Genomic DNA, 22,614 nt, shown 5'->3' with positions numbered 1-22,614 from the left:
ATTAGGTTTGCTTTGGTGAAGTTGAGTCGGCCTTGTTTGTGATTGTGTAGAATTCCCTTGCAATTAAGAGTGTCAAACTGGTATAATAGAAGCCAATATAATGAGTATCGACCTGAAATTGATTATGGACATCATCAATTTTATGACCATAATGTGAATAGTGGTTGGGAACACCAATCTTTTCAAGGTTATGGCTCGTATCATAGTGAGCCCAACTACTATCCACACGCCCACCGGTCATACGAGAAAAATTCTGCTAATGCCTCTTTAATTGAGTCGACACGTAAGTTAGCCGAGACAACACGTAAGTTCGCTGAAATGAATAACATAGTTATGGACGAAAATAATACAATGAGTGAACTTTCTTCACATGATTTCCTAGATTATGTCAGGAATTCATGTGAGTCGGCCCCAAAGCTTTTGTTAGAGACCCAAGAGAGGAATAGAATTGCACAAAATGATCTTAATTTCCAATACAGTATTTTTCAATAATGCCCTTGAAGTCAATAGTGAATATATGCCTAATTTAGAGGACGAGGTTAGAATAAAAAACACTACTTGTTTAGATAAGGTTCAATCATCTTCGTACGATTATGATGATGAGGATAGGAGTAATGAAGAATTTGAAACATATAGGCATAGTGATCAGGAAGCTAGTAATCCAATTGAACTTTATAGTGATTATATTATTTCTAGTTCAAATCCAAATAATTATTATGATTATTCACCTATTCAAAAAGACGAGGATTTGATTAGGGATTCCACCTTTTTAGACAATGTAGTTTGTCCTATTGATACGAAGCCGATAGTGGTTTAGAGGAACCGGTTTATCTTGAGACTACTGTTTTCGAGTCGAACGATTTAGAAACTGTAATCGATGATGGTTTTAAGGAACGGTTTTATCCTGAGAATGCTGTTTTAACATCGTACGATTTAGAAACAATAGTCTTAGATGAATTCGTAGAGATGAGTGAGGATGCACCGCAAGATTATAACTTAGAAGAATCAATTGCCTATTTTCAGGAATCTGATGACCTAGAAATTAGAGAGATTGTGACTAGTCTAACTAGAGACACTGAAAACTGTAAGTTTGGGGGTGATCACCTTTCACCCTGTGCCTTACCTTTAGATCTTACAGAGATCCCTCATTTAGGACTTGAAATGATTACCTCGACCATTTTACATAATAGCTGTCCCGAACCTAATGATGTCCACGAAGAAGTTCAGTCGTTAGAAACCCATCCTCTGGTAGATGTGGTTAGCCCAGGCAATAACACACAGATTGACTTTGTTTTCCCACCAAATAGTTTTCTTCCAAATGTGGGAACGTTTGTATTTAAAATGAGTCGAATATTAAGTTCTGAGACTAAGCCTAAGTACTTTAGGTTAATAGAATCGACCCATTTTCCTAAGAATGACCACTACTCTCACTGTGGTCAATTATGTAAGTCAAACCTGATTGACTTAGAGGATCCTCAGTTATTTAGGTTATTATTATGTGCTTCTAAGTTCTTATTTGAGTTTTTACTGACTCTAAGACCTAGTGATTCGGATCCCATCTATGAAGAGACGCAACCAATGAAAATATTTTATTTAGACCCTTTCATAGAACCTGAACCTGAACCGCAATTAGCGATAGTTATCAGGAAACTAGGTAAGGTCATGCTTGTCTTATTCATTTTCTTGGTTTACTGCGGTTTCTTTTGGTCAGCTCTATTTGGTTTTAAAGACCCACAGTTATTCCGACTACTGTTATACGATTCGAGTTGACTAATCCTTTTCTAAGTCTGGCTGAAGACTTTAAACTTAGCACTTCTTGGGAGGTAACCCAATGTTCTCATGCAACCAGGTAATATCTTTCCTTAACTCTTTTGCTTCAAATGGTAACAGTTTCTCCTTGTTCATGCTTTTAATTTTATCTTTAGAACATTGAGGACAATGTTAGATTTAAGTTTGGGGGTATGGGAGAAACTTTTTAGTTGTATGATTTATAAACTCCAGAGCCTAGAAATTTATGTTTATTAAGGATTACACCAACCAATCTAAGTGGATGGAAGCATTTTGGTTTTAGGAGTTGAGGAACCAATCTGACTAGATGGAAACATCTAGAAGAGTCTATTCATAAAAGCACAGAGCTCAGGTGTTAGAAATAACATGATAGTTTCGCCATATCTCGTTTGAGTTCTTTTCACTTCTGTTTTAATTTTTTCATTTTAAACTATGTTTGTCTAAGTGATTAGGTGGGGCTCACGATTCAAGTTGTTACCATTGATAGGGTGAAATAGAGTGATTGAGTTAAATATATAAAAAAAAAGACTAGACCAATGAGACCACTCGGAATAAATTTTAACACTTGGATAGCAATATGTGTGTGTTTTCCCTGTCTCCGTCGCCTAAACAAGCGTGGAATGCAGGAACCGTGGGAACTATCATGTAATCTGCTGACAAGAAGCATGCGCTTGGATGAAAAATATCTATTCATGCAGTTAAAAAAAAATCGAAAAAGAACGAGAAATTCTTCTATGTAGTCAACCACTGGTTCCCTTGTATATGCCAGTTTGTTGATCTAGATTTAGGTTATCGACCACTGGTCCCCTTGTATACGCCAGTTTGTTGATATTAGTCAGACCAGTATCTCAATCCATTAGGATAGGTTCATTTTGGAAGTGTCCTTCAGACAGATATGAGAAACATTGTTCACTTAGTCAACATCAAAACCATTTATGTTTTTCTATATCCATCTCTTAATCTTACCATGTGTTAAGTATTGACTCCGAATATGATGTCCATTGTGAAACTATCTTAGTAGAGCTCTGTCACTTATATATGAATTTTAGTATGCTTGAGTGCAAACTTGTGTACATCAATTGGAATTTCGCTTCAGGGTACTTCCTCCAATAATCAATAAGTATGCCAACCAAGGAGGTTCTTTAGTGCTTTCCAAGATTTTGCATGGATAGTTAGGGTCTGGAGTAAAGATTTTGTGGGTATATCTCTGATAAGCCCTCCCGAGACTATAACTCGGCCAATAGGGCCACCTAGGGGTTTAAAGGCTTATTGCATACGCTAAATGCAATTGACGATGCCTGCGAAAGTGAGTTAGGATTTTATTTTATTTTGTAGTTTTATTTTGCTGGACTAGCAAATAATAAGTTTGGGGGTATTTGATAGACGCATTTATGTGTCTATTATAGCTCAATTGTATATATTTTTAGTGCTCGAATTTGTACTTATTTAGTTATTTTATTTATTTGTAGGTGTTTTTAGAAGAATAAGGCTTTGCGGCGAAATTGGCTGGAAATGCGGCATTTGGACCTTCGTTGATAAAGTACCAGAAACGCCCCAGAAGTGTACCGGAATACCCAAGGAATATCCCGGAGGAACCCCGAAAAATTGCGGAAAAAATGTCCTAGAAGAATTGTTATACGGACCCTTGATTTTGGATAAGGAGTAACCTAATTAATAAGGGGTAACCCATTTCCAGGCAGCTGCTAAAGGGAGAACATAACTGGGTAGGGGGCATCTCTTCTTCACGGTTTGAAACAGAAAATTGGCGGGAAGAAGAGTTTATCAACTGTTTAAATTTCGTTCAGATTTCGATTGAGTTTTGGTATGATTAAAGGGCTGGAAATTTTTGGGCTTACTACATGGACTTAGAGGAAGCTAATGGAGGTAATTTGAAGGGCCAGAAGTGGCTGGATAATCCGTGAGAAGCGTATGGAGATAAAACAGTGAGACAGGAAGAGTTTGGCCCTGTTTGAATCGAATTGGGATTCCCAGCGTGGCTAGGTTGTGGATATACACTCCTAGAGTCTCTACTATATCTAACTAGGAGTTTGGGAGAATTTGGAAACCTACAGAAGCCGCGTAGGATCGACAGACGTGTAGAAAAGAAGAAAAACATAACTTGGCAGCGAAGAAAAAAAAGAGAAGATTTTCTCAAGATTCGATTACTCTTTTGTGTATAAATAGGAAGCTTAAGGTTCCTAGAAGTTTATCAAGAGGTTTGGGGTCTAAAGGAGGGCTCAGAATCCAACAGAAGCGATCGAGAGAAGTTAGCAGTTCTGTTGCTGCTGCTGCGGAAGGAAGAGGAGAGCGTGAAGAACACACTCTTCAGGGCAGACTTATTTTTGAAGCAAAACAGCGACAGTTTCTGTCAACTATCGTTGTTCGCTTAGGCAACAACCACTTCTTTTCTTCTTTTCTTTTTGTAACGGAGCAGCAGCGACTTCGAAACAGTAACTTATGTTGCGATTTTTCTGTTGCATTGCTTACTTAATTAATCAACTTTTGGAGCTTTGAACATGTATTTTGAGCAAGTGATTAATATGAGAAGCTAAACACCTTAGCCAAGGCGACGGAGGAAGCCATTGTTTCATGAAAAGTGGTATAATTCTATTTTATTTATGTATTGCAATATTATTTACATGATTATTTGCATAGAACTTAAAAGAATAATTGATTTTTATTTAGTTGTTGTGAGTCGTTTTGATGGAGCATGCTTAGTTTTAATACTTTTGATGTTTCATGCTTGGTGATTACAATTATTACTTCAAAAATCTATCATAGGCAAATATTAGAATCACTTTAAAAAGAAAACTTGCATGAATATTGACTAGAATTTATCACTCGATTGATCAATGGTGGAATCCAGAGTCTTGGTATGTTCTTATTATCTTTGAAACACTCTTATATAATTTTCTAAAATCCTTCACAAGTTCAAGAGAACGACAACTTTCTTTACCACTATTACAAACACATCAACTTTCTTTACCACTATTACAAACACATCAACTTTCTTTACCACTATTACTTCCTTGAGTCAATGCATCCAAAATGCAAGCTTTTTTCGACTCTCAAGCCTCTAGACATGTAATTTGTGCAGGAAATATTTTTTCTGAAAATTTTCTATTATAGGGGAGTCTTTCTGTTTCATGATTTGGTCTTGATCATAGAGTTCTGACATCTAACGAAGCCTGCGAACTTCCTTGAGTCATTTGTGTTTATGGTATTTTATTCAAATTTTGCGATGATTATCTAGCTTAAAGAAGATCCCATAATCGTTGCGAAGTTATTAAAGGCTGCAAACTTTATACCCTTCTTTCCATGTTTTATTATAGGTAATCTATGACCTTTTTAAAAGATTAGAAGTTCATTATTAGAAGGGATATTTCGCGTTTGGTGCCTATAAAATGGTACACTTTCGCGTTTGGTGCCTAACTTTGTCGATATCTGAGTTTGGTGCCCAGTCAACGAATTGGCGTTGATTGACCGTGTTGACCATACAATTTAGAGTTAAAAATGTGAAATGTCTAATAAAATTCTAAACTCCGTTTTATTCACTAACTGCACCATATCTTCTACATACTCCATGTTTGAGAAATCAGAATTGTTGATTTTCATTCACGAGGTTTTAAGTCCCACTCTTAATACCATTGCCATCTTCTTTCATTGATAATCTCAAATCATATACTGAGCTACTGTTATTTTCTCATATGACCACCTGTTTACATTAAATTAAATCCAAAGCATAAGCATAGCTCCCTTCATTGTTTACCGATAAATCATCCAAAATCTATCTCTCATGTAAACCCCAATAATCGTTTCCTTAAACCTTCAAACTAACCATTATTGTATTGAACAAATGAATCCATGTAAATGACCCTATTCATTTTTCAAATTAATCATTATTGTATTAATTAAATTTGTTTCCATTTTATGTAAATCCATAGTTATCATCGCAGTCAGATAAGTCAGCCTTATTTCTCTGGATCGCTCGTAACGTGCTTGGAAAAGGATTTAGAGAGATTTCCATACCGTGGTCCGTGTTAGTGAACTAGTTAAATTAAATAATGATTGTTTATACAATTATTCACAAGGAAACAAATTTATTTACAAAACTTGGTGGGGGAGCGAACAACAAGTTGTGCTCCAACACAGCTTGTGAACGGTCAACCAGTCATCTGTTAAGTCAACTGTTTGGTTAGGACCCACACCAAACTCAAATTCCGACAAAGTTAGGTACCAAAGGAAAAGGTGTGTCATTTTATAGGCACCAAACTCAAAATAACCCTTATTATAAATATTGTCTACTTATATAACTCTCTTTGTCCCCCAAGGTTTTGTGTAATCTCTTTTTCGACTATTTTGCTCATAACTTCTTCATACGAAGTGGGAATGACCTCATTCTTTTTCTGTTACCTCTGTCTTTCAGTTCCCCACAGTATACAGGAAAATCTTTAGGATTTGGACGCTTAGCAGTTGGTGTTTCATCCTTATTTTCAATGTAAAGGATGACTTCCCTCTTTATTTTTGGAATCAACATACGTACAAATGCAATTTGGATAACATGTAGAGCCTTTAAATGTATTATTTTTTATCACAATCATTTTTTAGAAAATTTTATAATAAAAATGAGTTTATATAGTTTATAGTCTAGTTTTAAAAAAAGGATTTTGACTTCTAACGAAGTCACTGGACTTCCTTGAGTCAATGCATCCTAAATGCAATCTTTTTTCGACTCTCAAGCCTCTAGACATGTAATTTGTGCAGGAAATATTTTTCTGAAAATTTTCTATTAAAGGGGAGTGTTTCTGTTTCATGATTTGGTCTTGATCATAGAGTTCCAACATCTAACGAAGCCTGCGGACTTCCTTGAGTCATTTGTGTTTATGGTATTTTATTCAAATTTTGCAATGATTATCTAGCTTAAAGAAGATCCCATAATTGTTGAAAAGTTTTTAACGGTTGCAAACCTTATCTCCTTCTTTCCAAGTTTTATTATAGGTAATCTATGACCTTTTTAAGAGATTAGAAGTTCATTATTAGAAGGTATATTTCGAGTTTGGTGCCTATAGAATGGTACACTTTCGCGTTTGGTGCCTAACTTTGTCAACATCTGAGTTTGGTTCCCAGTCAACGAATTGGCGTTGATTGACACCGTGTTGACCATCCAATTTAGAGTTAAAAAATGTTAAATGTCTAATAAACTTCCAAACTCCGTTTTTTTCACTAACTGCGCCTTATCTTCTACATACTCCATGTTTGAGAAATGAGAGTTGTTGATTTTCATTCACGAGATTTTAGGTTCCACTCTTAATACCATTGCTATATTTTTTCATTGCTAATCTCAAATCATACACTGAGCTACTGTTATTTTCTCATATGAACACCTGTTTACACAAAATTAAATCCAAAGTATAAGCATAGCTCCCTTCATTGTTTACCCGTAAATCATTCAAAATTTATCTCTCATGTAATCCCCAATAATCGTTTCCTTAAACCTTCAAACTAACCATTATTGTATTGAACAAATGAATCCATGTAAATGACCCTATTCATTTTTCAAATTAATCATTATTGTATTAATTAAATTTGTTTTATGTAAATCCATAGTTATTATGGCAGTTAGATAAGTCACCCTTATTTCTCTAGAACGCTCGTAACGTGTTTGGAAAATGATCTAGAGAGATTTCCCTACCTGGTCCGTGTTAGTGAACTAATAAAATTAAATATTGATTGTTTTAACAATTATTCACAAAGACACGTATTTATTTACAAAAGTTGGCGGGGGGCCGAGCAACAAGTTGTGCTCCAACACAGCTCGTGAACGGTCCACAAGTCATCTGTTAAGTCAACTGCTTGGTTGGGACCCACACCAAACTCAAATTCCGACAAAGTTAGGTACCAAAGGAAAAGGTGTGCCATTTTATAGGCACCAAACTCAAAATACCACTTATTATAAATATTGTCTACTTATATAACTCTCTTTGTCCCCCAAGGTTTTGTGTAATCTCTTTTACGACTATTTTGCTCATAACTTCTTCATACGAAGTGGGAATGACCTCATTCTTTTTCTGTTACCTATGTCTTTCAGTTCCCTCAGTATACATGAAAAGGTTTAGGATTTGGACGCTTAGCAATTGGTGTTTCATCCTTATTTTCAATGTAAAGGATGACTTCCCTCTTTATTTTTGGAATCAACATACGTAGAAATGCAATTTGGATAACATGTAGAGCCTTTAAATGTATTATTTTTTACCACAATCATTTTTTAGAAAATTTTATAATAAAAATGAGTTTATCTAGTTTATAGTTTGGTTTTAAAAAAAGGATTTCGACTTCTTACGAAGTCACTGGACTTCCTTGATTCAATGCATCCTAAATGCAATCTTTTTTCGACTCTCAAGCCTCTAGACATGTAATTTGTGCAGGAAATATTTTTTCTAAAAATTTTCTATTTAAGGGGAGTCTTTCTGTTTCATGATTTGGTCTTGATCATAGAGTTCCGACATCTAACGAAGCCTGCGGACTTCCTTGAGTTATTTGTGTTTATGGTATTTTATTAAAATTTTGCAATGATTATCTAGCTTAAAGAAGATCCCATAATTGTTGAAAAGTTATTAACGGTTGCAAACCTTATCTCCTTCTTTCCATGTTTTATTATAGGTAATCTATGACCTTTTTACGAGATTAGAAGTTCATTATTAGAAGGGATTTTTCGAGTTTCGTGCCTATAAAATGGTACACTTTCGCGTTTGGTGCCTAACTTTGTCAACATCTGAGTTTGGTTCCCAGTCAACGAATTGGCGTTGATTGACACCGTGTTGACCATCCAATTTAGAGTTAAAAAATGTTAAATGTCTAATAAACTTCCAAAATCCGTTTTATTCACTAACTGCGCCTTATCTTCTACATACTCCATGTTTGAGAAATGAGAGTTGTTGATTTTCATTCACGAGGTTTTAGGTTCCACTCTTAATACCATTGCCATCTTCTTTCATTGCTAATCTCAAATCATACACTGAGCTACTGTTATTTTCTCATATGAACACCTGTTTACACCAAATTAAATCCAAAGTATAAGCATAGCTCCCTTCATTGTTTACCCGTAAATCATTCAAAATTTATCTCTCATGTAAACCCCAATAATCGTTTCCTTAAACCTTCAAACTAACCATTATTGTATTGAACAAATGAATCCACGTAAATGGCCCTATTCATTTTTCGCATTAATCATTATTTTATTAATTAAATTTGTTTCCATTTTATGTCAATCCATAGTTATCATGGCAGTCAAATAAGTCAGCCTTATTTCTCTGGAACGCTCGTGACGTGTTTGGAAAATGATCTAGAGAGATTTCCCTACCGTGGTCCGTGTTAGTGAACTAATTAAATTAAATAATGATTGTTTAAACAATTATTCACAAAGACACGTAGTTATTTACAAAAGTTGGCGGGGGGCCGAGCAACAAGTTGTGCTCCAACACCGCTTGTGAACGGTCCACCAGTCATCTGTTAAGTCAACTGCTTGGTTGGGACCCACACCAAACTCAAATTCCGACAAAGTTAGGTACCAAAGGAAAAGGTGTGCCATTTTATAGGCACCAAACTCAAAATACCACTTATTATAAATATTGTCTACTTATATAACTCTCTTTGTCCCCAAGGTTTTGTGTAATCTCTTTTTCGACTATTTTGCTCATAACTTCTTCATACGAAGTGGGAATGACCTCATTCTTTTTCTGTTACCTCTGTCTTTCAGTTCCCCACAGTATATTGGAAAAGTTTTAGGATTTGGACGCTTAGCAATTGGTGTTTCATCCTTATTTTCAATGTAAATGATGACTTCCCTCTTTATTTTTGGAATCAACATACGTAGAAATGCAATTTGGACAACATGTAGAGCCTTTAAATGTATTATTTTTTACCACAATCATTTTTTAGAAATTTTTTTTAATAAAAATGAGTTTATCTAGTTTATAGTTTGGTTTTATAAAAATGATTTCGACTTCTAAAGAAGTCACTGGACTTCCTTGAGTCAATGCATCCAAAATGCAAGCTTTTTTCGACTCTCAAGCCTCTAGACATGTAATCTGTTTCATGATTTGGTCTTGATCATAGAGTTCCGATATCTAACAAAGCCTTCAGACTTCCTTGAGTCATTTGTGTTTATGGTATTTTATTCAAATTTTGCGATGATTATCTAGCTTAAAGAAGAACCCATAATCGTTGACAAGTTATTAACGGTTGCAAACCTTATCTCCTTCTTTCCATGTTTTATTATAGGTAATCTATGACCTTTTAAATAGATTAGAAGTTCATTATTAGAAGGGATATTTCGAGTTTGGTGCCTATAAAATGGTACACTTTTGCGTTTGGTGCCTAACTTTGTCAATATCTGAGTTTGGTGCCCAGTCAACGAATTGGCGTTGATTGACACTGTGTTGACCATCCAATTTAGAGTTAAAAAATGTTAAATATTTAATAAACTTCTAAACTCCGTTTTATTCACTAATTGCGCCTTATCTTCTACATACTCCATGTTTGAGAAATGAGAGTTGTTGATTTTCATTCACGAAGTTTTAGGTTCCACTCTTAATACCATTGCTATCTTCTTTCATTGCTAATCTCAAATCATACACTGAGGAACTGTTATTTTTTCATAAAATCATAGCTCCATTCATTGTTTACCGGTAAATCATCCAAAATCTATCTCTCATGTAAACCCCAATAATCGTTTCCTTAAACCTTCAAACTAACCATTATTGTATTGAACAAATGAATCCATGTAAATGACCCTATTCATTTTTCAAATTAATCATTATTTTATTAATTAAATTTGTTTCCACTTTATGAAAATCCATAGTTATCATGGAAGTCAGATAAGTCAGCCTTATTTCTCTGGAACGCTCCTAACATGTTTGGAAAATGATCTAGAGAGATTTCCCTACCGTGGTCCGTGTTATTGAACTAGTTAAATTAAATAATTATTGTTTAAACAATTATACAAAAAGACACGTATTCATTTACAAAAGTTGGCGGGGGGCCGAGCAAGAAGTTGTGCTCCAACACATCTTGTGAACGGTCAACCAGTCATCCGTTAAGTCAACTGCTTGGTTGGGACCCACACCAAACTCAAATTCCGACAAAGTTAGGTACCAAAGGCCAAGGTGTGCCGTTTTATAGGCACCAAACTCAAAATACCCCTTATTATAAATATTTTCTACTTATATAACTCTCTTTGTCCCCCAAGGTTTTGTGTAATCTCTTTTTCGACTATTTTGCTCATAACTTCTTCATACGAAGTGGGAATGACCTCATTCTTTTTCTGTTACCTCTGTCTTTCAGTTCCCCAGAGTTTACAGGAAAATATTTAGGATTTGGACGCTTAGAAATTGGTGTTTCATCCTTATTTTCAATGTAAAGGATGACTTCCCTCTTTATTTTTTGAATCAACATACGTAGAAATGCAATTTGGATAACATGTAGAGCCTTTGAATGTATTATTTTTTACCACAATCATTTTTTAGAAAATTTAATAATAAAAATGAGTTTATCTAGTTTATAGTTTGGTTTTCAAAAAAGGGTTACGACTTCTAACGAAGTCACTGGACTTCCTTGAGTCAATGCATCCAAAATGCAAGCTTTTTTCGACTCTCAAGCCTCTAGACATGTAATTTGTGCAGGAAATATGTTTTCTAAAGATTTTCTATTAAAGGGGAGTCTTTCCGTTTCATGATTTGGTGTTGATCATAGAGTTCCGATATCTAAACAAACCTGCGGACTTCCTTGAGTCATTTGTGTTTATGGTATTTTATTCAAATTTTGCAATGATTATCTAGCTTAAAGAAGATCCCATAATCGTTGAGAAGTTATTATTGTAGAAAACCTTATCTCCTTCTTTCCATGTTTTATTATAGGTAATCTATGACCTTTTTAAAAGATTAGAAGTTCTTTATTAGAAGGGATATTTCGAGTTTGGTGCCAAACTTTGTCAATATCTGAATTTGGTGCCCAGTAGACGAATTGGCGTTGATTGACCGTGTTGACCATCCAATTTAGAGTTAAAAATGTGAAATGTCTAATAAAATTCTAAACTGCGCCTTATCTTCTACATGCTCCATGTTTGAGAAATGAGAGTTGTTGATTTTCATTCACGAGGTTTTAGGTTCCACTCTTAATACCATTGCCATCTTCTTTCATTGCTAATCTTAAAGCATACACTGAGATACTGTTATTTTCTCACATGATCACCTGTTTACAAAATTAAATCCAAAGTATAAGCAAAGGTCCCTTCATTGTTTACTTGTAAATCATCCAAAATCTATCTCTCATGTACACCCCAATAATCGTTTCCTTAAACCTTCAAACTAACCATTATTGTATTGAACAAATGAGTACATGTAAATGACCCTATTCATTTTTCAAATTAATCATTATTGTATTAATTAAATTTTTTTCCATTTTATGTAAATCCATAGTTATCATGGCAGTCAGATAAGTCACCCTTATTTCTCTGGAACGCTTGTAACGTGTTTGGAAAATGATCTAGAGAGATTTCCCTACCATGGTCCGTGTTAGTTAAATAGTTAAATTAAATAATGATTGTTTAAACAATAATTCACAAAGAAACGTATTTATTTACAAAATTTGGCGGGGTGCCGAGCAACAAGTTGTGCTCCAACACAGCTTTTGAACGGTCCACCAGTCATCCGTTAAGTCAACTGCTTGATTGGGACCCACACCAAGCTCAAATTCCGACAAAGTTAGGTACCAAAGGCAAAGGTGTGCCATTTTATAGGCACCAAACTCAAAATACCCCTTATTATAAATATTGTCTACTTATATAACTCTCTTTGTCCCCCAAGGTTTTGTGTAATCTCTTTTTCGACTATTTTGCTCATAGCTTGTTCATACGAAGTGGGAATGACCTCATTCTTTCTCTGTTACCTCTGTCTTTCAGTTCCCAACAGTACACAGGAATTTTAGGATTTGGACGCTTAGCAATTGGTGTTTCATCCTTATTTTAAATGTAAGGGATGACTTCCCTCTTTATTTTTGGAATCAACATACGTAGAAATGCAATTTGGATAACATGTTGAGCCTTTAAATGTATTATTTTTTACCACAATCATTTTTTAGAAAATTTTATAATAAAAATAAGTTTATCTAGTTTATAGTTTCGTTTTAAAAAGAGGATTTCGACTTCTAACGAATTCACTGGACTTCCTTGAGTAAATGCATCCAAAATGCATGCTTTTTTCGACTCTCAAGCCTCTAGACATGTATTTTGTGCATGAAATATTTTTTCTGAAAATTTTCTGTTAAAGGGGAGTCTTTCTGTTTCATTTTTTGGTCTTGATCATAGAGTTCCGACATCAAACAAATCCTGCGAACTTCCTTGAGTCATTTGTGATTATGGTATTTTATTCAAATTTTGCAATGATTATCTAGCTTAAAGAAGATCCCATAATCGTTGAGAAGTTATTAACGATTCCAAAACATATATCCTTGTTTCCATGTTTTATTATAGGTAATCTATGACCTTTTTAAAAGATTAGAAGTTCATTATTAGAAGAGCTATTTCGAGTTTGGTCCAAACTTTGTCAATATCTGAGTTTGGTGCCCAGTCAACGAATTGGCGTTGATTGACCGTGTTGACCATCCAATTTAGAGTTAAAAATGTGAAATGTCTAATAAATTTCTAAACTCCATTTTATTTACTAACTGCGCCTTATCTTCTACATACTCCATGTTTGAGATATGAGAGTTGTTGATTTTCATTCACGAGGTTTTAGGTTCCACTCTTAATACCATTTCCATCTTCTTTCATTGCTAATCTCAAATCATATACTGAGATACTGTTATTTTCTCATATGATCACCTGTTTAACAAAATTAAATCCAAAGTATAAGCATACCTCCCTTCATTGTTTATCGGTAAATCATCCAAAATCTATCTCTCATGTAAACCCCAATAATCGTTTCCTTAAACCTTCAAACTAACCATTACTGTATTGAAAAAATGAATCCATGTAAATTACCCTATTCATTTTTCAAATTAATCATTATTGTATTAATTAAATTTTTTTCCATTTTATGTAAATCCATAGTTACCATGGAAGTCAGATAAGTCAGCCTTATTTCTCTGGAACGCTCGTAACGTGTTTGGAAAATGATCTAGAGAGATTTCCCTACCGTGGTCCGTGTTAGTGAACTAGTTAAATTAAATAATGATTGTTTAAACAGTTATTCACAAAGACACGTATTTATTTACAAAATTTCGCAGGGGGCCGAGCAACAAGTTGTGCTCCAACACAACTTGTGAATGGTCCACCAGTCATCCGTTAAGTCAACTGCTTGATTGGGACCCACACCAAACTCAAATTCCGACAAAGTTAGGTACCAAAGGCAAAGGTGTGCCATTTTATAGGCACCAAACTCAAAATATCCCTTATTATAAATATTGTCTACTTATATAACTCTCTTTGTTCCCCAAGGTTTTGTGTAATCTCCTTTTCGACTATTTTGCTCATAGATTGTTCATAAGAAGTGGGAATGACCTCATTCTTTCTCCGTTACCTCTGTCTTTCAGTTCCCCACAGTATACAGGAAAATATTTAGGATTCGGACGCTTAGCAATTGGTGTTTCATCCTTATTTTCAATGTAAGGGATGACTTCCCTCTTTATTTTTGGAATCAACATAAGTAGAAATGCAATTTGGATAACATGTAGAGCCTTTAAATGTATTATTTTTTACCACAATCAATTTTTAGAAAATTTTATAATAAAAATGAGTTTATCTAGTTTATAGTTTGGCTTTAAAAAAAGGATTTCGACTTCTAACGAAGTCACTGGACTTCCTTGAGTCAATGCATCCAAAATGCAAGCTTTTTTCGACTCTCAAGCCTCTAAAATGGCACACTTTTGCTTTTGGTGCCTAACTTTGTCAAAATCTGAGTTTGGTGCCCAGTCAACGAATTGGCGTTGATTTTCCGTGTTGACATCCAATTTAGAGTTAAAAATGTGAAATGTCTAATAAATGACCCTATTCATTTTTCAAATTAATCATTATTGTATTAATTAAAATTTTTTCCATTTTATTTAAATCCATAGTTATCTTGGCAGTCAGATAAGGCAACCTTATTTCTCTGGAACGCTCGTAACGTCTTTGAAAAATGCTTAGAGAGATTTCTCTATTGTCGTCCGTGTTGGTGATTAGTTAAATTAAAAAAATTATTGTTTAAACAATTATTGAAAAAGACACGTATTTATTTACAAAAGTTGGCGGGGGTGGGGGGTGGGGAGCAACAAGTTATGTTCCAACACAGCTTGTGCACGGACAACCAGTCATCCGTTAAATCAACTGCTTGATTGGGATCACACAAAACTCAAATTCTGACAAAGTTAGGTACCAAAGGCAAAGGTGTGCCATTTTATAGGCACCAAACTCAATATATCCCTTATTATAAATATTGTCTACTTATATAACTGTCTTTGTCCCCCAAGGTTTTGTGTAATAGAAAATAAAACTAAGTTTATTTAGTTTATAGTTTGGTTTTTAACAAAGGATTTCGACTTCTAACGAAGTTACTAGACTTCCTTGAGTCAATGTATCCAAAATGCAAACTTTTTTAGACTCTCAAGCCTCTAGACATGTAATTTGTGACGGAAATATTTTTCTGAGCATTTTCTATTAAAGGGGAGTGGTTCTGTTTCATGATTAGGTCTTGATCATAGAGTTCCGACATCTAACGAAGCCTGAGGACTTCCTTGAGTCATTTGTGTTTATGGTATTTTATTCAAATTTTGCAATGAGTATCTAGCTTAATGAAAATCCTAGAATCGTTAAGAAGTTATTAACGGTTGAAAACCTTATCTCCTTCTTTCCATGTTTTATTATAGGTAATCTATGACCTTTTTAAAAGATTAGAAGTTCATTATTAGAAGGGAGATTTCGAATTTGGTGCCAAACTTTGTCAATATCTGAGTTTGGTGCCCAGTCAACGAATTGGCGTTGATTGACCGTGTTGACCATCCAATTTAGAGTTAAAAATGTGAAATGTCTAATAAAATTCTAAACTCCGTTTCATTCACTAACTGAGCCTTATTTTCTACATACTCCATGTTTGAGAAATGAGAGTTGTTGATTTTCATTCACGAGGTTTTAGGTTCCACTCTTAATACCATTGCCATCTTCTTTCATTGCTAATCTCAAATCATACACTGAGCTACTGTTATTTTCTCATATGACCACCTGTTTACACAAAATTAAATCCAAAGTATAAGCATAGCTCCCTTCATTGTTTACCGGTAAATCACCCAAAATCTATCTCTCATGTAAACCCCAATAATCGTTTCCTTAAACCTTCAAACTAACCATTATTGTATTGAACAAATGAATCCATGTAAATGACCCTATTAATTTTTCAAATTAATTATTATTGCATTAATTAAATTTGTTTCCACTTTATGTAAGTCCATAGTTATCATGGCAGTCAGATAAGTCAGCCTTATTTCTCTGGAACGCTCGTAACGTGTTTGGAAAATGATCTAGAGAGATTTCCCTACCGTGGTCCGTGTTAGTGAACTAGTTAAATTAAATAATGATTGTTTAAACAATTATTCACAAAGACACGTATTTAATTACAAAATTTGGCGGGGGGCCGAGCAACAAGTTGTGCTCCAACACAGCTTGTGAACGGTCCACCAGTCATCCGTTAAGTCAACTGCTTGATTGGGACCCACACCAAACTCAAATTCCGACAAAGTTAGGTACCAAAGGCAAAGGTGTGCCATTTTATAGGCACCAAACTCAAAATACCCCTTAGGATTTGGACGCTTATCAATTGGTGTTTCATCCTTATTTTCAATGTAAGGGATGACTTCCCTCTTTATTTTTGGAATCAACATACGTAGAAATGCAATTTGGATAACATGTAGAGCCTTTAAATGTATTATTTTTTATCACAATCATTTTTTAGAAATATTTATAATAAAAATGAGTTTATATTGTTTATAGTTTGGTTTTAAAAAAAGGATTTCGACTTCTAACGAAGTCACTGGACTACCTTGAGTCAATGCATACAAAATACAAGCTTTTTTTGACTCTCAAGCCTCTAGACATATAATTTGTGCAGGAAATATTTTTTCTGAAAATTTTCTATTAAAGGGGAGTCTTTCTGTTTCATGATTTGGTCTTGATCATAGAGTTCCGACATCTAACGAAGCCTGAGGACTTCCTTGAGTCATTTGTGTTTATGGTATTTTATTCAAATTTTGCAATGATTATCTAGCTTAATGAAGATCCCATAATCGTTGAGAAGTTATTAACGGTTGCAAACCTTATCTCCTTCTTTCCATGTTTTATTATAGGTAATCTATGACCTTTTTAAAAGATTAGAAGTTCATTATTAGAAGGGATATTTCGAGTCTGGCGCTTATAAAATGGTAAACTTTCGCGTTTGGTGCCAAACTTTGTTAATATCTGAGTTTGGTGCCCAGTCAACGAATTGGCGTTGATTGACCGTGTTGACCATCCAATTTAGAGTTAAAAATGTGAAATGTCTAATAAAATTCTAAACTCCGTTTCATTCACTAACTAAGCCTTATTTTCTACATACTCCATGTTTGAGAAATGTGAGTTGTTGATTTTCATTCACGGGGTTTTAGGTTACACTCTTAATACCATTGTCATCTTCTTTCATTGCTAATCTCAAATCATACACTGAGCTACTGTTATTTTCTCATTTGACCACCTGTTTACACAAAATTAAATCCAAATGATAAGCATAGCTCCCTTTATTGTTTACCGGTAAATCATCCAAAATCTATCTCTCATGTAAACCCCAATAATCGTTTCCTTAAACCTTTAAACTAACCATTATTGTATTGAAAAATGAATCCATGTAAATGACCCTATTCATTTTTCAAATTAATCATTATTGCATTAGTTAAATTTGTTTCCACTTTATGTAAGTCCATAGTTATCATGGCAGTCAGATAAGTCATCCTTATTTCTCTGGAACGCTCGTAACGTGTTTGGAAAATGATCTAGAGAGATTTCCCTACCGTGGTCCGTGTTAGTGAACTAGTTAAATTAAATAATGCTTGTTTAAACAATTATTCACAAAGACACGTATTTATTTACAAAATTTGGCGGGGGGCCGAGCAACAAGTTGTGCTCCAACACAGCTTGTGAACGGTCCACCAGTCATCCGTTAAGTCAACTGCTTGATTGGGACCCACACCAAACTCAAATTCCGACAAAGTTAGGTACCAAAGGAAAAGATGTGCCATTTTATAGGCACCAAACTCAAAATACCCCTTATTATAAATTTTGTCTACTTATATAACTCTCTTTATACCCCCAAGGTTTTGTGTAATCTCTTTTTCGACTATTTTGCTCATAACTTCTTCATACGATGTGGGAATGACCTCATTCTTTTTCCGTTACCTCTGTCTTTCAGTTCCCCACAGTATACAGGAAAATTTTTAGGATATGGACGCTTAGCAATTGGTGTTTCTTACTTATTTTCAATGTAAAGGATGACTTCCCTCTTTATTTTTGGTATCAACATACGTAGAAATGCAATTTGGATAACATGTAGAGCCTTTAAATGTATTATTTTTTACCACAATCATTTTTTAGAAAATTTTATAATAAAAATGAGTTTATCTAGTTTATAGCTTGGCTTTAAAAAAAGGATTTCGACTTCTAACGAAGTCACTGGACTTCCTTGAGTCAATGCATCCAAAATGCAAGCTTTTTTCGACTCTCAAGCCTCTAAAATGGCACACTTTTGCTTTTGGTGCCTAACTTTGTCAAAATCTGAGTTTGGTGCCCAGTCAACGAATTGGCGTTGATTTTCCGTGTTGACATCCAATTTAGAGTTAAAAATGTGAAATGTCTAACAAATGACCCTATTCATTTTTCAAATTAATCATTATTGTATTAATTAAAATTGTTTCCATTTTATTTAAATCCATAGTTATCTTGGCAGTCAGATAAGGCAACCTTATTTCTCTGGAACGCTCGTAACGTCTTTGAAAAATGCTTAGAGAGATTTCTCTATTGTCGTCCGTGTTGGTGATTAGTTAAATTAAAAAAATTATTGTTTAAACAATTATTGAAAAAGACACGTATTTATTTACAAAAGTTGGCGGGGGTGGGGGGTGGGGAGCAACAAGTTATGTTCCAACACAGCTTGTGCACGGACAACCAGTCATCCGTTAAATCAACTGCTTGATTGGGATCACACAAAACTCAAATTCTGACAAAGTTAGGTACCAAAGGCAAAGGTGTGCCATTTTATAGGCACCAAACTCAATATATCCCTTATTATAAATATTGTCTACTTATATAACTGTCTTTGTCCCCCAAGGTTTTGTGTAATAGAAAATAAAACTAAGTTTATTTAGTTTATAGTTTGGTTTTCAACAAAGGATTTCGACTTCTAACGAAGTTACTAGACTTCCTTGAGTCAATGTATCCAAAATGCAAGCTTTTTTAGACTCTCAAGCCTCTAGACATGTAATTTGTGCCGGAAATATTTTTCTGAGCATTTTCTATTAAAGGGGAGTGGTTCTGTTTCATGATTAGGTCTTGATCATAGAGTTCCGACATCTAACGAAGCCTGAGGACTTCCTTGAGTCATTTGTGTTTATGGTATTTTATTCAAATTTTGCAATGAGTATCTAGCTTAATGAAAATCCTAGAATCGTTAAGAAGTTATTAACGGTTGAAAACCTTATCTCCTTCTTTCCATGTTTTATTATAGGTAATCTATGACCTTTTTAAAAGATTAGAAGTTCATTATTAGAAGGGAGATTTCGAGTTTGGTGCCAAACTTTGTCAATATCTGAGTTTGGTGCCCAGTCAACGAATTGGCGTTGATTTACCGTCTTGACCATCCAATTTAGAGTTAAAAATGTGAAATGTCTAATAAAATTCTAAACTCCGTTTCATTCACTAATTGCGCCTTATTTTCTACATACTTCATGTTTGAGAAATGAGAGTTGTTGATTTTCATTCACGAGGTTTTAGGTTCAACTCTTAATACCATTGCCATCTTCTTTCATTGCTAATCTCAAATCATACACTGAGCTACTGTTATTTTCTCATATGACCACCTGTTTACACAAAATTAAATCCAAAGTATAAGCATAGCTCCCTTCATTGTTTACCGGTAAATCATCCAAAATCTATCTCTCATGTAAACCCCAATAATCGTTTCCTTAAACCTTCAAACTAACCATTATTGTATTGAACAAATGAATCCATGTAAATGACCCTATTCATTTTTCAAATTAATCATTATTGCATTAATTAAATTTTTTTCCACTTTATGTAAGTCCATAGTTATCATGGCAGTCAGATAACTCAGCCTTATTTCTCTGGAACACTCGTAACGTGTTTGGAAAATGATCTAGAGAGATTTCCCTACCGTGGTCCGTGTTAGTGAACTAGTTAAATTAAATAATGATTGTTTAAACAATTATTCACAAAGACACGTATTTATTTACAAAATTTGGCGGGGGGCCGAGCAACAAGTTGTGCTCCAACACAGCTTGTGAACGGTCCACCAGTCATCCGTTAAGTCGACTGCTTGATTGGGACCCACACCAAACTCAAATTCCGACAAAGTTAGGTACCAAAGGCAAAGGTGTGCCATTTTATAGGCACCAAACTCAAAATACCCCTTAGGATTTGGACGCTTATCAATTGGTGTTTCATCCTTATTTTCAATGTAAGGGATGACTTCCCTCTTTATTTTTGGAATCAACATACGTAGAAATGCAATTTGGATAACATGTAGAGCCTTTAAATGTATTATTTTTTACCAAAATCATTTTTTAAAAAATTTTAAAATAAAAATGAGTTTATATAGTTTATAGTTTGGTTTTAAAAAAAGGATTTCGACTTCTAACGAAGTCACTGGACTTCCTTGAGTCAATGCATGCAAAATGCAAGCTTTTTTTTGACTCTCAAGCCTCTAGACATGTAATTTGTGCGGGAAATATTTTTTCTGAAAATTTTCTATTAAAGGGGAGTCTTTCTGTTTCATGATTTGGTCCTGATCATAGAGTTCCGACATCTAACGAAGCCTGAGGACTTCCTTGAGTCATTTGTGTTTATGGTATTTTATTCAAATTTTGCAATGATTATCTAGCTTAATGAAGATCCCATAATCGTTGAGCAGTTATTAGCGGTTGCAAACCTTATCTCCTTCTTTCCATGTTTTATTATAGGTAATCTATGACCTTTTTAAAAGATTAGAAGTTCATTATTAGAAGGGATATTTCGAGTTTGGTGCCTATAAAATGGTAAACTTTCGCGTTTGGTGCCAAACTTTGTCAATATCTGAGTTCGGTGCCCAGTCAAAGAATTGACGTTGATTGAGCGTGGTGACCATCCTATTTAGAGTTAAAATTGTGAAATGACTAACAAAATTATAAACTTCTTTTATTCACTAACTTCACCTTATCTTCTACATACTCCATGTTTGAGAAATGAGATTTGTTGATTTTCATTCATGAGGTTTTAGGTTCCACTCCTAATACCATCGCCATCTACTTTGTTTGATAATCTCAAATCATACACTAAGCTACTGTTATTTTCTCATATGACCATTAGTTTACACAAAATTAAATCCAAAGTATAAGCGTAGCTCCCTTAATTTTTTACCCGTAAATCATCCAAAATCTATCTCTCATGTAAACCACAATAATCGTTTCCTTAAACCTTCAAACTAACCATTATTGTATTTAACAAATGAATCCATGTAAATTACTCTATTCATTTTAAATATTAATCATTATTGTATTAATTAAATTTTTTTTCCATTTTTTGTAAATCCATAGTTACCATGGAAAACAGATTATGTCAGCCTTATTTCTCTAGAACGCTCGTAACGTGTTTGTAAAATGCTCTAGAAAGATTTCCCTAATGTGATCCGTATTAGTGAAATAGTTAAATTAAATAATTATTGTTTAGAAAATTATTGTCAAAGACACATATTTATTTACAAAAGTTAGCAGGGGGCCGAGCAACAATTTGTGCTCCAACACAGCTTGTGAACGGTCAACCAGTCATCCGATGAATCAACTGCTTGATTGGGATCCTCACCAAACTCAAATTCTGACAAAGTTAGGTGCCAAAGGCAAAGGTGTGCCATTTTATAGGCACCGAACTCAAAATATCCCTTATTACAAATATTGTCTACTTATATAACTCACTTTGTCCCCTAAGGTTTTGTGTAATCTCCTTTTCGACTATTTTGCTCATAACTTCTTCATACGAAGTGGGAATGACTTCATTTTTTTTGTTACCTATGTCTTTCAGTTCCCCACAGTATACAAGAAATCTTTTAGGATTTGGACGGTTAACAATTGGTGTTGCATCCTTATTTCCAATGTAAAGGATGACTTCCCTCTTTATTTTTGGAATCCACATATGTAGAAATGCAATTTGCATAACATGTAGAGCCTTTTTTTAAGTGTATTATTTTTTACCGCATTTATTTTTTAAAAATTTTATAATAAAACTGAGTTTATATAGTTTATAGTTGTTTTCAAAAAAAAGGATTTCGAATTCTAACGAAGTCACTAGACTTCCTTGAGTCAATGCATCCAAAATGCAAGCTTTTTTCGACTCTCAAGCATCTAGACATGTAATTTGTGACAAAATTATTTTTTCTAAACATTTTTTTATTAAAGGGGAGTCTTTCTTGTTCATGATTTTGTCTTGATCATAGAGTTCCGACATCTAACGAAGCCGACGGACTTCCTTGAATCATTTGTGTTTATGATATTTTATTCAAATTTTGCAAT

The sequence above is a fragment of the Papaver somniferum genome, unplaced genomic scaffold, assembly GCF_003573695.1.
Source record: "Papaver somniferum cultivar HN1 unplaced genomic scaffold, ASM357369v1 unplaced-scaffold_122, whole genome shotgun sequence".
In the NCBI taxonomy this organism is placed as follows: domain Eukaryota; kingdom Viridiplantae; phylum Streptophyta; class Magnoliopsida; order Ranunculales; family Papaveraceae; genus Papaver; species Papaver somniferum.
This window is presented reverse-complemented; position numbering follows the sequence as displayed.